The following is a 12,128-nucleotide window of genomic DNA, read 5'->3' on the forward strand; positions in this document are numbered from 1 at the left end:
TTGTCCCCCCCCACTACTTTTGTCACAGTCCATTTCTCGCATGGGTTTTGTCTACATTCATTTTTTAATTTGAGTTAATTGCCATTCAATCACTTTAAGTTAAAAATCCATAGAATGCCCAATTTCAGATGCACTTGGGTGAACAAGATCCCTGAGGTCCAGATGGCTGCCCCCTAATCTAACAAATAAAGGTTTTGTTTGTTTGTTTTAAATTTAAGGGAGTCTGTGTTGGGAGAAAACTATGAAATAGTCTGTGTATGGGTGGGAGGAACAACTGAGTATTACCAGAAAGCACCGCCTTTCGTCATTTGTGCACTGTTAGGTACACTGTGAGAACCTTGTAGCTTAGGAGACAACAGATTCTTCAGGTGAAATTCATGATGCTGGTGAAGTGGTGAATGATGTGGGCACATTTTGTGGTCTGTCAACTAAATATTCATTTTCTCATCTGAACATATTAAAAACATGCTTCCACTGGTACAGGTCTCTGAAATAAGAGTCTCTGAAATAATATCACTGACTGTTTTAAATGTACATATGAAAGATTTGATCTTACTGATAATCTTTCAGTAGTAATGTTGTTTCTAAAAAAAGTTATTCACAGCGTCTACTTTTGGAAATGTCTACTTAGAATTTCCAGCCAGGAGGCTCTGCATGTTGCCCCCACCCCCACCCCAAGCACTGCCTCCACAGCTTACATTGGCCGGGAACCGTGGCCAATGGGAGCTGCATGGGCAGTGCCTGTGGACAGACCAGTGTGCAGAGCCGCCTGGCCGCGCCTCCATGTAGGAGCCAGAGGGAGGACATGCCACTGCTTCTGGGAGCTGCTTGAGGTAAGTGCTGCCCAGAGCCTGCACCCCTGACACCCCTCTGTGCCCCAACCCCCTGTCCCAGCCCTGATCCCCCTCCTGCCCTCCAAACCTCTTGGTCCCAGCCTGGAATACCCTCCCACACCCTGAACTCCTCATTTCTGGCCCCACCCTAGAGCCCTTACCTGCTCTGGCACCCCAACCCCCAACTTTGTGAGCAGTCATGGCCTACCACACAATTTCCATACCCAGATATGGCCTTTAGGTCAAAAAGTTTGCCCACCCCGATCTAGAAGATAATACAGTGATAAGTAACAGTCAGCGTGGATTTGTCAAAAACAAATCGTGTCGAACCAACCTGATAGCTTTCTTTGACAGAGTAACAAGCCTTGTGGATGGGAGGACGCAGTAGATGTGGTATATCTTGATTTTAGTAAAGCTTTTGATACTGTCTCGCATGTCCTTCTTATAAATAAACTAGGGAAATGCAACCTAGATGGAGCTACTAGAAGGGGGGTGAAAAACTGGTTGGAAAACCATTCCCAGAGAGTAGTTATCAGTGGTTCATAGTCATGCTGGAAGGGAATAACGAGTGGGGTCCCGCAGGGATCAGTTCTGGTTCTAGCTCTGTTCAATATCTTCATCAATGATTTAGATAATGGCATACATAGTACACTTATGAAGTCTGTGGATGATACCAAGCTGGGAGGGGTTGCAAGTGCTTTGGAGGATAGGATTAAAACTCAAATGATCTGGACAAATTGGAGAAATGGTCGGAAGTAAATAGGATGAAATTCAATAAGAACAAATGCAAAGTACTCCATTGAGGAAGAAACAATCAGTTGCACACATACAAAATGGAAAATGACTGCCTAGGAAGGAGTACTGTGGAAAGGGAAGTGGGAGTCATAGTGGACCACAAGCTAAATATGAGTCAACAGCGTAACACTGTTGCAAAAAAAGCAAACATCATTCTGGGATGTATTCATAGGCACTGACTCCGTGGGTGATCTGGGCTGGAGCACCCACGGGGAAAAATTAGTGGGAACTCTGCACCCACTGGCAGCCAAACTCCCCTCACCACCTCCTCCTCCCCTGAGTGCACCGCATCCCCATTTCTCCACCTACCTCCCAGCGCTTCCTGCCCCACCGCCACCAGACAGCTGTTTGGCAGTGTTAGCACACTCGGGGAGGGAGGGAGGAGCGGGAACATGGCACGCTCAAGGAAGCAGGCGGGGAAGAGGTGGGGCTGGGGCAGGGATTTGGGGAAGGAGTTGGGACGGGGACTTTGGGGAAGGGGTTGGAATGGGGGCAGAGCCTCATGGAAGGGGTGGAGTGGGGATGGGGCCAGGGGTAAAGGGGGGGTCAAGCACCCACAGGAAAGAGGGGAAGTCGGCACCCACGGATGTATTAGCAGGAGTGTTGTAAGCAAGACACAAGAAGTAATTCTTCCACTCTACTCCATGCTGATTAGGCCTCAACTAGAGTATTGTGTCCAGTTCTGGACGCCACATTTCAGGAAAGATGTGGCCAAATTGGAGAGAGTCCAGAGAAGAGCAACAAAAATGACCTGTGAAAACATGACCTATGAGGGAAGATTGAAAAAATTGTTTAGTCTGGAAAGAGAAGACTGAGAGGGGACACAACAGTTTTCAAGTATGTAAAAGGTTGTTACAAAGAGGAGGAAGAAAAATTGTTTTTCTTAACCTCTGAGGATAGGACAAGAAGCAATGGGCTTAAATTGCAACACCAGCTTAACTCTAGAGTGCTGGATTTGGGCTTGCATATATTTGGGATTTTGTAATTTAGTGTCTCTACTGGTCATTGATTTTGTGAAATTAAGAGGTAATATCATTGTTAAATTTTAAGAACTCCAAGAGAGATATGGTGGGTGTGCTAATATATTTTATTGGACCAACTTCTGTTAGTGAAAGAGACAAGCTTTTGAGCTCCACAGAGCTCTCCTTCACTTGTGTCTTTCACCATCAGCAGTTGGTTCAATAAAAGATATCACCAGCCCTTCTTGTCACTCTCATATCCTGGGACCAACAGCCTCAGATGGGTACAACAGTAGTGCAAAGAACTCCAAGAACATGTAGTTTAGTAGGAGGCATATTAAAAGAACAGTGCACTATTTAGAATGTAGAATTGTTTTATTTACTCTTATGCAGTGTTAGGCTGTTCCCCTAAAATTTAATTTGTAGTTTAGCCTGTGAGTATAATGCTTATTCTCAGAAGGTATATATTAAAACAGACAGGGATCCTATTTTTAAAAAGGCTGATGAAAAGAACAATAGCTGGAAATTATTTTGTGATTATGTAAATATAATAGTCATCACTTGTGTGTTTTTTTTTTCCAGGTGATTCAACAAAATTGTAGAAGAAAAGGTAAATGGCACATGAAATGAAATGAAACTGTTCTTTATTCATGCAATTTGCTCTACCATTAAATACAATCCTTTGCTTTGTGTTGCTTAAAAAAGAGTAGTCTTTGAAATTAGACCTTTGTAGATAACAATCAATTTATTAAATGCTGTGTCTTAAAATAGCAACATTACCTATCGACATGATAACTATGTGAAAAGTCCTACCTTGCACAGCATGATGTGCCGTCTTTCTTTTATCAGATGTCCTATAGCTCAGAAACATTTTAAATCCCAGTGGATATGGGAAAGTTGCTAAGGTAACCAAGCTTTGGATTTAAGAAGTAGGAAAAACCAATCAATAATTTATCTGGAAAATAACTATTACAACTTTTGGAGTCAATTATATACAATGTAATCATGACATGACAATTTGACTTCTAGGAATCAAGACGTCTAATCACAGTTAGCAATATTTTTTTGTCAGTAGGAATAAATTCTTGTAGCTCATGGATTAAATTAGCGAGCAAATTGTGACTAAAGTATTGCTTAAAAGATTTCAGCTAGGGAGAGTGGATTAAAAGAGAGGGTAATTTATTTAACAGGGTGGAATGAAAATATAATCAAGTCAATGATAAACTGAGATAACTATACTTAAAGCTTCTGTTGGAAGTGCTGAACGCAATAGAAGGTTAGCTCAAAGAATGATTTTTTTAATAGTGTTTTTGTATTTAGCTTTTTGTTTTTGCCTATTAACATTTTAGGCCATGATTCTATAAACACTAGGACTACTTATGTGCTAAAAGTTAAGTACATGCCTGCCGGATTGAGGCCCTATTTTAACAAAGGCAAATTTAAGGCATATGTTTCTAAAACGTAAACATTAATAAATATTTGCTTCTTTTCCTCAGAGTTACATTTAATTAATCTAGTCATAAAGATGAGCAGGCAAGCCATTAACATTTCTCCCTATATATCAAAATGTGTATTTCATGTACCTTGGCAGTGATGGTGAAATGATTTTTTTTCACTTGTTAAAACAGTCTTCAATGCAGATGAATAAAAAGGAGATGAAATGTTTAAAAATAAATCTGTTATATACCTTGGTTGAAGATAATGGCCTGGGTCATGACACACCAAATTCAAAGTGACCTTAAAGCTGGCACAGTTGGTCATGGGAACATAACCTGAGTGTGGGATAAACACTAATGGTATAGAGATGGTGTGAGAGCTCCTGCATCGCACCTATGGCTAATACGGAGGTTGTGGTTGGGAAATAGAGAGATGGCCAAGATTTCCCTACATCTTGCTGATCCCCAGTTGCTGTATTGGCCCATTGGGGAGATTTACAGTCAGCATAAATTACATTGGCCTTCACACTACTTTCCGTTTACATTGAAGGAGCTGTCTGGCACACAGCCTGCCCAGCACTGGGAATTGCAGAAGTGGTTTAAAAGTGAGGCTCTGAACTTTATGTTATTTTAGCTTTTAACTAGGGGATTTCTGGTGTATGAGTCTGTGTTGTTATTAAAAGTGAACTGCAAAGCAAAATGTTTTTGTCCTTTCATACATCTATATGATGTATAAAGACTGGTCAAACTTTGTTTCTGCTTTTCCTTTTTAAATAGTAGAAATGTTAGTTTCTCGCTTCCCACCTTTTGCTGGAGGATCTCAGTAAGATTTTTGGAGATCCTGAACAGTGATGTCTCAAGAAGCTGCAATCTGAGTTGTAGGTGTCCCTCTCCAACATATATGAAAGTGTAGGGCTGCTAATTCATAGATAGCATAAGACTCAGCATCCCCTTTCCTCTCAGGCCTTGTCTATGTTGAAAAACTTGCACTGGTATGGTTAAAATCAATTGAAGAAAATGATCATCTTCTTTTCAGTTGTCTTTGGATCTGGCATATGGGGAGTGAAGTGAGGAGCCAATGTTTCCAACATTAAAAATAAGGAGAGAAACTTTAAATAAATAAATAAAAATAAAAAAAATACTAAAATTGGAAGCAATTTTTCTACATCAAAAAGGAGCAGTCAAGAGCCCATAGCCAAACTTTTACTTTTCAGTTCACCTTTAAAATAAGAATATACATTCTTAATTATTCTCAGTGTTCTACATATGATTGAAATATATATAATTAAACTTAGAGACTAACCAATTTATTTGAGCATTAGCTTTTGTGAGCTACAGCTCACTTCATTGGATGCTTATGCTCAGATAAATTGGTTAGTCTCTAAGGTGCCACAAGTATTCCTTTTCTTTTTGCGAATACAGACTAACACGGCTGTTACTCTGAAACATATAATTAAACTTGTTGACTTTCCATAAAGAGTACTATACAAGACAGAATCCTATTAGAAGACAATAGTGATGATTATTGCTTAGCTTTCTACATGGTGTTCTGAATGAGGAGGAAGGAAGTGGTTATATTTGTTTTATTTCCCAGTTCTGGGAAAACATGACAGTGAGGATGCAGTATAAGACGCTAACTAGAAATAGAAGGACTTTTTTTTTTTTTAAACTGTGTGAATAGGAAATTATCTGCAATTTTGTGTGTTTAGGGCATCTTTGCTGTGTTACATGTTTTTCTTGACCTTGACCTTGTTTCATATTATTTGGTATAGAATTTCACTGTTTTAGATTTGTTATTTGTAAAAATATTTTAAAATTATGACTATAAAGGTTATTTAAAAAAATGTATTCCACTTCACTTTTGCATGATTACTAGCATGTCAACCTTGGTATACTTTTCCAGTAGTAGAGTTTATTTGTTAAACTGATTCCTTTTAAAATACAATCAGATTTGTTGCATTCTCATTATAATTTTCCCATACATAGAATTTCAGTCTTTTTGCAGTATGTGTCTTATAAACCTATATTATACTGGAGAATCATTTAACCAATTTGAGGAATATATTGTTCCTAACTATAATTTCTTTGAGTCTCCACCCTGTAATTTAATATGTAGCAGACATTTGGGTTTCTTCTCTTTTCCTGCACCATTCTTATTGTCCCACAGGTTTAGATACCGTTCCTTAAATAGGAACATGCTTCAGTGTGTTTTCTTTACAAAATAGCCCTGTTTGCTATTATAGTAATAGTGTTTGTTTATCCCATTTGCTATAAATAGTTGTAGTCACCACTCACTCCTACGCTCTGTCAGAATACCACCACAGTTATAACTTCTGACTCTTAGAACTGTACATCCCACTCTGCGATAAAATAATTGCCAGCTTATAAAAGGCCCTTCCTTGTTTTCCACGTGCATTTTTAAAGATATCTGATTTTGCTGTCCCATATTTTATAATAAAATGTCTCTTTTCTTCAATTGTACGTTTTTTATTTTGTTGAAGGGACATTTAAATTTAGATTTAGGCTGGAACTGGTGAAAACAGCTTATTTATGTTCATTGGTTTTGGTTTACATTTGCTCTGTGAAGCTCATTCATTCATCCACACCAGTCAAGTCTGGCTAGGAATGATTGCCTGCTACATTAGTTTCCAGGCTTTAGATTTGTGCTATACATTTGAAATGAAGACTTGTGAGTTTTGTGGAAAAATCAGATATCTAATGAGAGCCATTGTATTAGACAGATAACTATATTTTTACTGTGTAATTAAAATATTACAACTATCAATCAAAGAAAAAGAAAAACAAATACAAAATCACCCATTCCTTTAAAAAGAAAATTATGTCTTATGAGGAATAGTAATATCATAATGTACTAAGGGTGAAATTCTGACTCCATTGAAATCAATGGGATTTTGCCATTGACTTTAACGGGGCCAGGATTTCACCCTAGGACAATGCAGAAAAACATTGGGATCAGGGATGAGGTTATTGTAGTGTGATGACTGAGGGAGGGGGTATAGCAATGTCGAATATGGAATCAGAGTTTGTACAGTGCCTAGCACAATGGATTCTTGGCCCATGACTGGGGCTCCTAGTCTCTACAGTAATAATACATAAATTAATAATGTGATTGAGTAGAGAGACCTGTATCTTATTATGCTTCTGTCACTGACCATGGGCAAGAGACATAACTTCTTTGTACCTCATTTTTGCATCTAAAAATGGAGATGAGACTTAGTTACCCACCTTTGTAAGGTGCTTTGAAATCCTGTAATGAAAGGAGCTGTATAAGTACAAACATAGTATTTATTATGGAATTCACTTATCAGTGAAAATTGTCCATGTAAAGAGCTATAGTACGGAGATGAACTTGAAGAAAACAACAGGCTGGAACTTATGTTATACTATATTACATTAGTAAATTTCAGACTGATCCTGCAAACCTTTTCTTACATGAGTAATATTTATTTATGGGAATAGTCTCATTACTAGAAATCCAGTAGACTTAGAAATCTACTCTTATTTCTACTCTTAGAAATCTACTAGATGTAAAAACTCCTCTCCTTTGACTTTTCCCACCTGGGAGGGTGAGCATGAGGTACTATGCAGCCTTTGGAGAGGGAGCTTATGGCAACATGGCTCATGAGTGAGCTTTACTATAGGGGGAGGGGCTGGATCTTCAGGAGTGGACCTAGATTTTCATGCGACACTTTAGGCTTCACACAGCTTAAAGTCACTATTGCCTTGTTATGTTTGAAATTAGGGTATGGAGAAGTGGTTCTGACCCTTAGAGGCACAACCCTCTAGTGTCTCTCAGCAAGAGCTGATCTACTTAATTATATCACTAGGTCTTTGTAAATGTAGCCAAATTTAAGAAATTATGATAAATGTTTCCTTTATTCCTCAAAAATTCCAAGAAAGAAAAGTGTATGTTGGTTTTCATTAAGAAAAAGTAGCTAATTGTTGGACACTTTTCTTTATATCACTCTAGGCCTTATAGAACTGGTCATGGTTACTGCAACAATCAAACAAGAGGGCATCAAAAGTAGCTAATTGGTGGGCAGCCCAAGTGACTAGCTAAGCTTTTTAATACAATCAAACAGGGGGTTCTGTCTGTTAACTCCTCCTTCAGCACTCTGCAACAAATCCTCTGTGGGCCCATTAGACTCCAATGTATCCCTTAGGGATGTGCTGGACCATAATACAGAAAAGGTCTTGTACAGAAATGTCAAGCTTGCAGATTCTCAGTTGGGAGCCACCATTTATGAATTTTACATTTCCAGAGCATCCATAGAACGAATCTCACAGCTATAGTCAGATAAAGTAGTTCCCTATGGAATCTCACTAGCTTCTTTCTAAGTCAATTATTGCCATCTAAACCCTTAATGACTTTGCTCAGGATTTCATTAAGTTGGAAGCAAATCTAATTAGCTCCTTGGTGTTACCAGGAGGGCCCTGTAGCTCTGCCTGGACGAAAGATTTCAGTGACAAGATAAAATTGATGTCTCCACCTTTCAAGGACACCTGCCATTTAGGGGACATAAATGCTGCTAGACTCTGTTCTAAAGGAATCCTCAGCAAACAAAGCCATACTCTTAGCGGATTCCTCCTCTCGCTTGCTGTAGCTCCTATGGGCACCTGTGGCCTAATTTGTTAATGTAAAGTGCCCTGTGAGGGACAGACCATCAAAACTCAGGTTCCCCTCCCTCCTCCCATTCTTTTCATAAATTAGGACAAGCTGCTCAACCATCCAGTCAGTTCAAGCAGACAGGTAACACATCCCACTTCTTCCTCCAGTTCATTCTTAAGAGGAGGTAGGATGTTCAGAATCAATACAGAATGGCTATTTTTTACATAAGGAAAGGGTTTTCTTTCTGGAAGCATTCCTCTCTATCCCCTATTGCTCCCAGCCCCAGAATAATCTCCTCAGCAATAAAGGTTTCCTCCCTAGATATCATTCAACATCTCCTAAAAATAGTGCTTTAGAGAGAACCTTGAGAGAGCAGGAATTTTTTTGGTGTTTATTCCAGTTCTCTGAGACCTGAAATGGCTGAATTAGTGAGTATACAATCAGAATGTAAATATGGTAAAGGGACTCAGCTCTGTATGGGTATATATGATGTAGGGTGTGTTCAGGGTGAATGCACTGTAATTTTTCAATAGAGAGGAGGTAGCCTGAGAAAGTGAGAGGAAGTGGCCCCTCCCCTCAGAGTAGGGGAAGTGGCAGAGGAGAAGATGGGGGTGGAGGGACAGAGGCAGGCAGAAGGGAGCCTAAGAGAGGGAGAGATGGAGAGAAACAGAGAGTCTGGCAGTAAACTGAGAGAGGCAGGGGAGAGAGAGAGGGCAGCTAGAGGGATGGAAGAAACCAGCCTGGAGAGAAACTGAGAGTAAGTGAAGAAACTGAGGTAGAGCAGCACAGAAAGACATGCAAAAGAGAGTCCCTTTAGTTTAAGGTCGGCTGGTCAGGTCAGTCCATATTTGATAGTTTGTTCCTGAGCATCCATTCCCGTTTGTTCCTGATCATTGGTTCTGGTTGTCTCCTATCATTGGTCCCGGAGATCAGGAATAGGAGAACCAAAGGTCCATCAGACCTCACAGGTCTGATCTAATGTGCACTCCTGCAAGTAAGCATTACTGGAGTTGAGTCCATTGCTTCAGGAAGGCACAAGAGGTGCTTGAGGCTCAAAGACAGAATTGGGTATTAGAGAGAACCCAGTGAGATATTTGGGAAAAGGGGAACCTTGAACTAAACTAAAAATAACAACATATTATATAATAGTCTGTGCATACAGCGATAGATATAGCTATATTTCTTTATTTAGAGGGTTATATTTAGTTATTGCTGGTGCTGCAGTGGTACACTTAGTGCTAAGTTACAGTGGGTGTATATAATATATATTTTCAAATCATTTTGATTATATATATGCTTCATCTCTTTAATGTTATTGTAGGTAGATGGAATCCAGTTACATTTGTTCCGGTTTAAATAAAATCTCTGTTATGTTATTTTTTTGACAATCAGTTATATTGTCTTGTCTACTATTAAATAACCTTTCATCACGGTGTAACACTCCAGCTCTCACCTGCTGAATAAATTATATCACCATTACTAAATCTTGGTTGGTGGTTTTGGGATGCGGTGATCCTTGGATGCATTTCAGATTATAACACAATAACCCTACTCTGAGAAGTCTGTTTACAAGAAGTTGGAATTGGACTCTCAAATCCACTGCAGACCAATGTTCCCTCTAATTTTTGACAGGCCGTGTGCACAAAAAATTTCTTCTGTGCAAATTTTTGACAGGTTGTGTGTGCAAAAAATTGCTTCTGTGCAAATTGTTGTGCTTCTGTGCAAATTTTTGTGGATGCGGTGTTTCGCCGTGTGCACGGGGTTTAGGATCTGTGTGCACGCGCACATGCGCACAGCTTATAGGGAACAGTGCTGCAGACCTTGACTTCACTACAACAGTTCAGCATTACCACAACCATTGCAAGCCCCTGGCATGCTGGTAACATACCTTACAGCATCATACATTTTTTAACAGTGTACAGGTGATGTTTATACTACTTTTGCATTTTTTCTGAGCAAATTTCACCACCAGCTTATGCTACACCATTATAGCACTAGCAATAAATGCAAATATTGCAGCTGTAAAGGTTCCATTAATTTTACCAGTGGAGTCCCACAACACTCCTGCAAACTCTTCAGGAATATTTCTGTTAGCTCAGTGTACTGTCTCCATCATTTGTCAACCTACTCACTCAGGCAGGCTCCGAAGCACCTGAGGCAGTACTTGGCTGGTCTCAGTTTTGCTTGCTACCCTTCATTCCATTTGTGGTGGGTTATGCACCCATCCCAATCAGGAGAAGGCTAACAAGCTCAATCCCTACCAAATAGACACACCTGCAGAGCCTGCTCCAGACAGAGGAAACAAGCTTAAAAAGGAAGAGTGGGCAACCAGGAAAAGGTGCTGCATCTTGTAAGGAACTGACTCTTGTTACAAAATAGCTGAGAGGGAAACGCTGATAAGCTTCTGCTGCTTACAAAGACTTGCTAAAACCCCAAAAGACATCTCAAAAGGGGAACGGTTTCTGAAGCTGCCTGAGTGTGAGTCCTGACAAAGGCCCTGCCTATCACACCCCTTTTTACCTCCCAGTTTAGGGCAAGCCCTACTTCCAAATGGCTAGAGCAGCAAAGATAACACATAACACAGTTTTATTAGTAACTATTATAACATGAAAACCTGAAGACGAACTCTGAGTAAGCTTGAAAGCTTGTCTCTCTTTCACCAACAGAGATTGGCCAATAAAAGCTATTATTTCAAACACCTTGTCTCTCTAGTCTTCTGGGACCAGCACAGCTAGAACTACACTGCAACTCATAGACGTTCTGTGGCGGGAGATATGGGATAGATGCAACAATCCACAATAGGTCTGTGACAGGACAGCCATGTGAGTAAATATCCAATTTATAATTTTGTATTCAACTTTAGAGGCTTTATGTCATTTCTATATGATTATCTTGGTGTTTTTTGAACAACTCATGAAGCACTGGTGTTTTTTGAACAACTCAAAAAAGTTTGCTTACTTCATGCATTCAGATTTGGATTTCCAAAGATTTTGGAAATGGCTGGGGCGGACAAGGCCATTTTGTCATTATTGGATCATTAGGACTGATGGCAGGACAGGAGTGGGATGGTCAATGAGGATGTTGTTTACAGTCCGTTCTTGTTTGGAGGTGAGATGAAGGATGAGGCAGACCCAAACTGGTTTTGATGAAGGAGATAGCAGATGAACTTGTAGAGTTACTGCTAGGAGGGCCAAGGACATTGTTGCAGCTGCAGTGACAGTGTTTTCAGTCTATAGCAAAGACGCACTGCAATGGTACAATAACCTAATGCAGCTGTGATGAGAGTAGCTCCAAGCAAGTGCATTTGCTAGACATAGTAAATGTATGAATATATGTTTTGAAATTACATATGCAGAGACATTCCTCAACCACTCCTGAGCCAAGTCATTATAGGTGGTTCATTTCTGGTAGACATTGTGGCAGAAGTCAATCTTGAAGGGAGAGAGGATAGTCATAGCAGATGGAACACTGGTAC

At 39.8% G+C, this 12,128-nt stretch overlaps 1 long non-coding RNA gene across 2 annotated transcripts; it reads left to right on the plus strand.

Moving 5' to 3' along the window:
* Positions 1–538: 538 nt before the first annotated feature.
* On the plus strand, positions 539–11,761 carry LOC140911462 (uncharacterized). 2 transcript variants are annotated; one of them, XR_012158975.1, is made up of 4 exons: positions 539–833; positions 2,284–2,465; positions 3,170–3,197; positions 11,320–11,761. It is a non-coding gene; the product is annotated as an uncharacterized LOC140911462 (long non-coding RNA). The 2 variants fall into 2 exon arrangements; XR_012158974.1 differs by lacking the exon at positions 539–833 and having other exon boundaries at positions 2,195–2,465.
* The last annotated feature ends 367 nt before the right edge of the window (positions 11,762–12,128 follow it).

This window comes from Lepidochelys kempii, chromosome 5 (assembly GCF_965140285.1).
Source record: "Lepidochelys kempii isolate rLepKem1 chromosome 5, rLepKem1.hap1, whole genome shotgun sequence".
NCBI classification, from domain to species: domain Eukaryota; kingdom Metazoa; phylum Chordata; order Testudines; family Cheloniidae; genus Lepidochelys; species Lepidochelys kempii.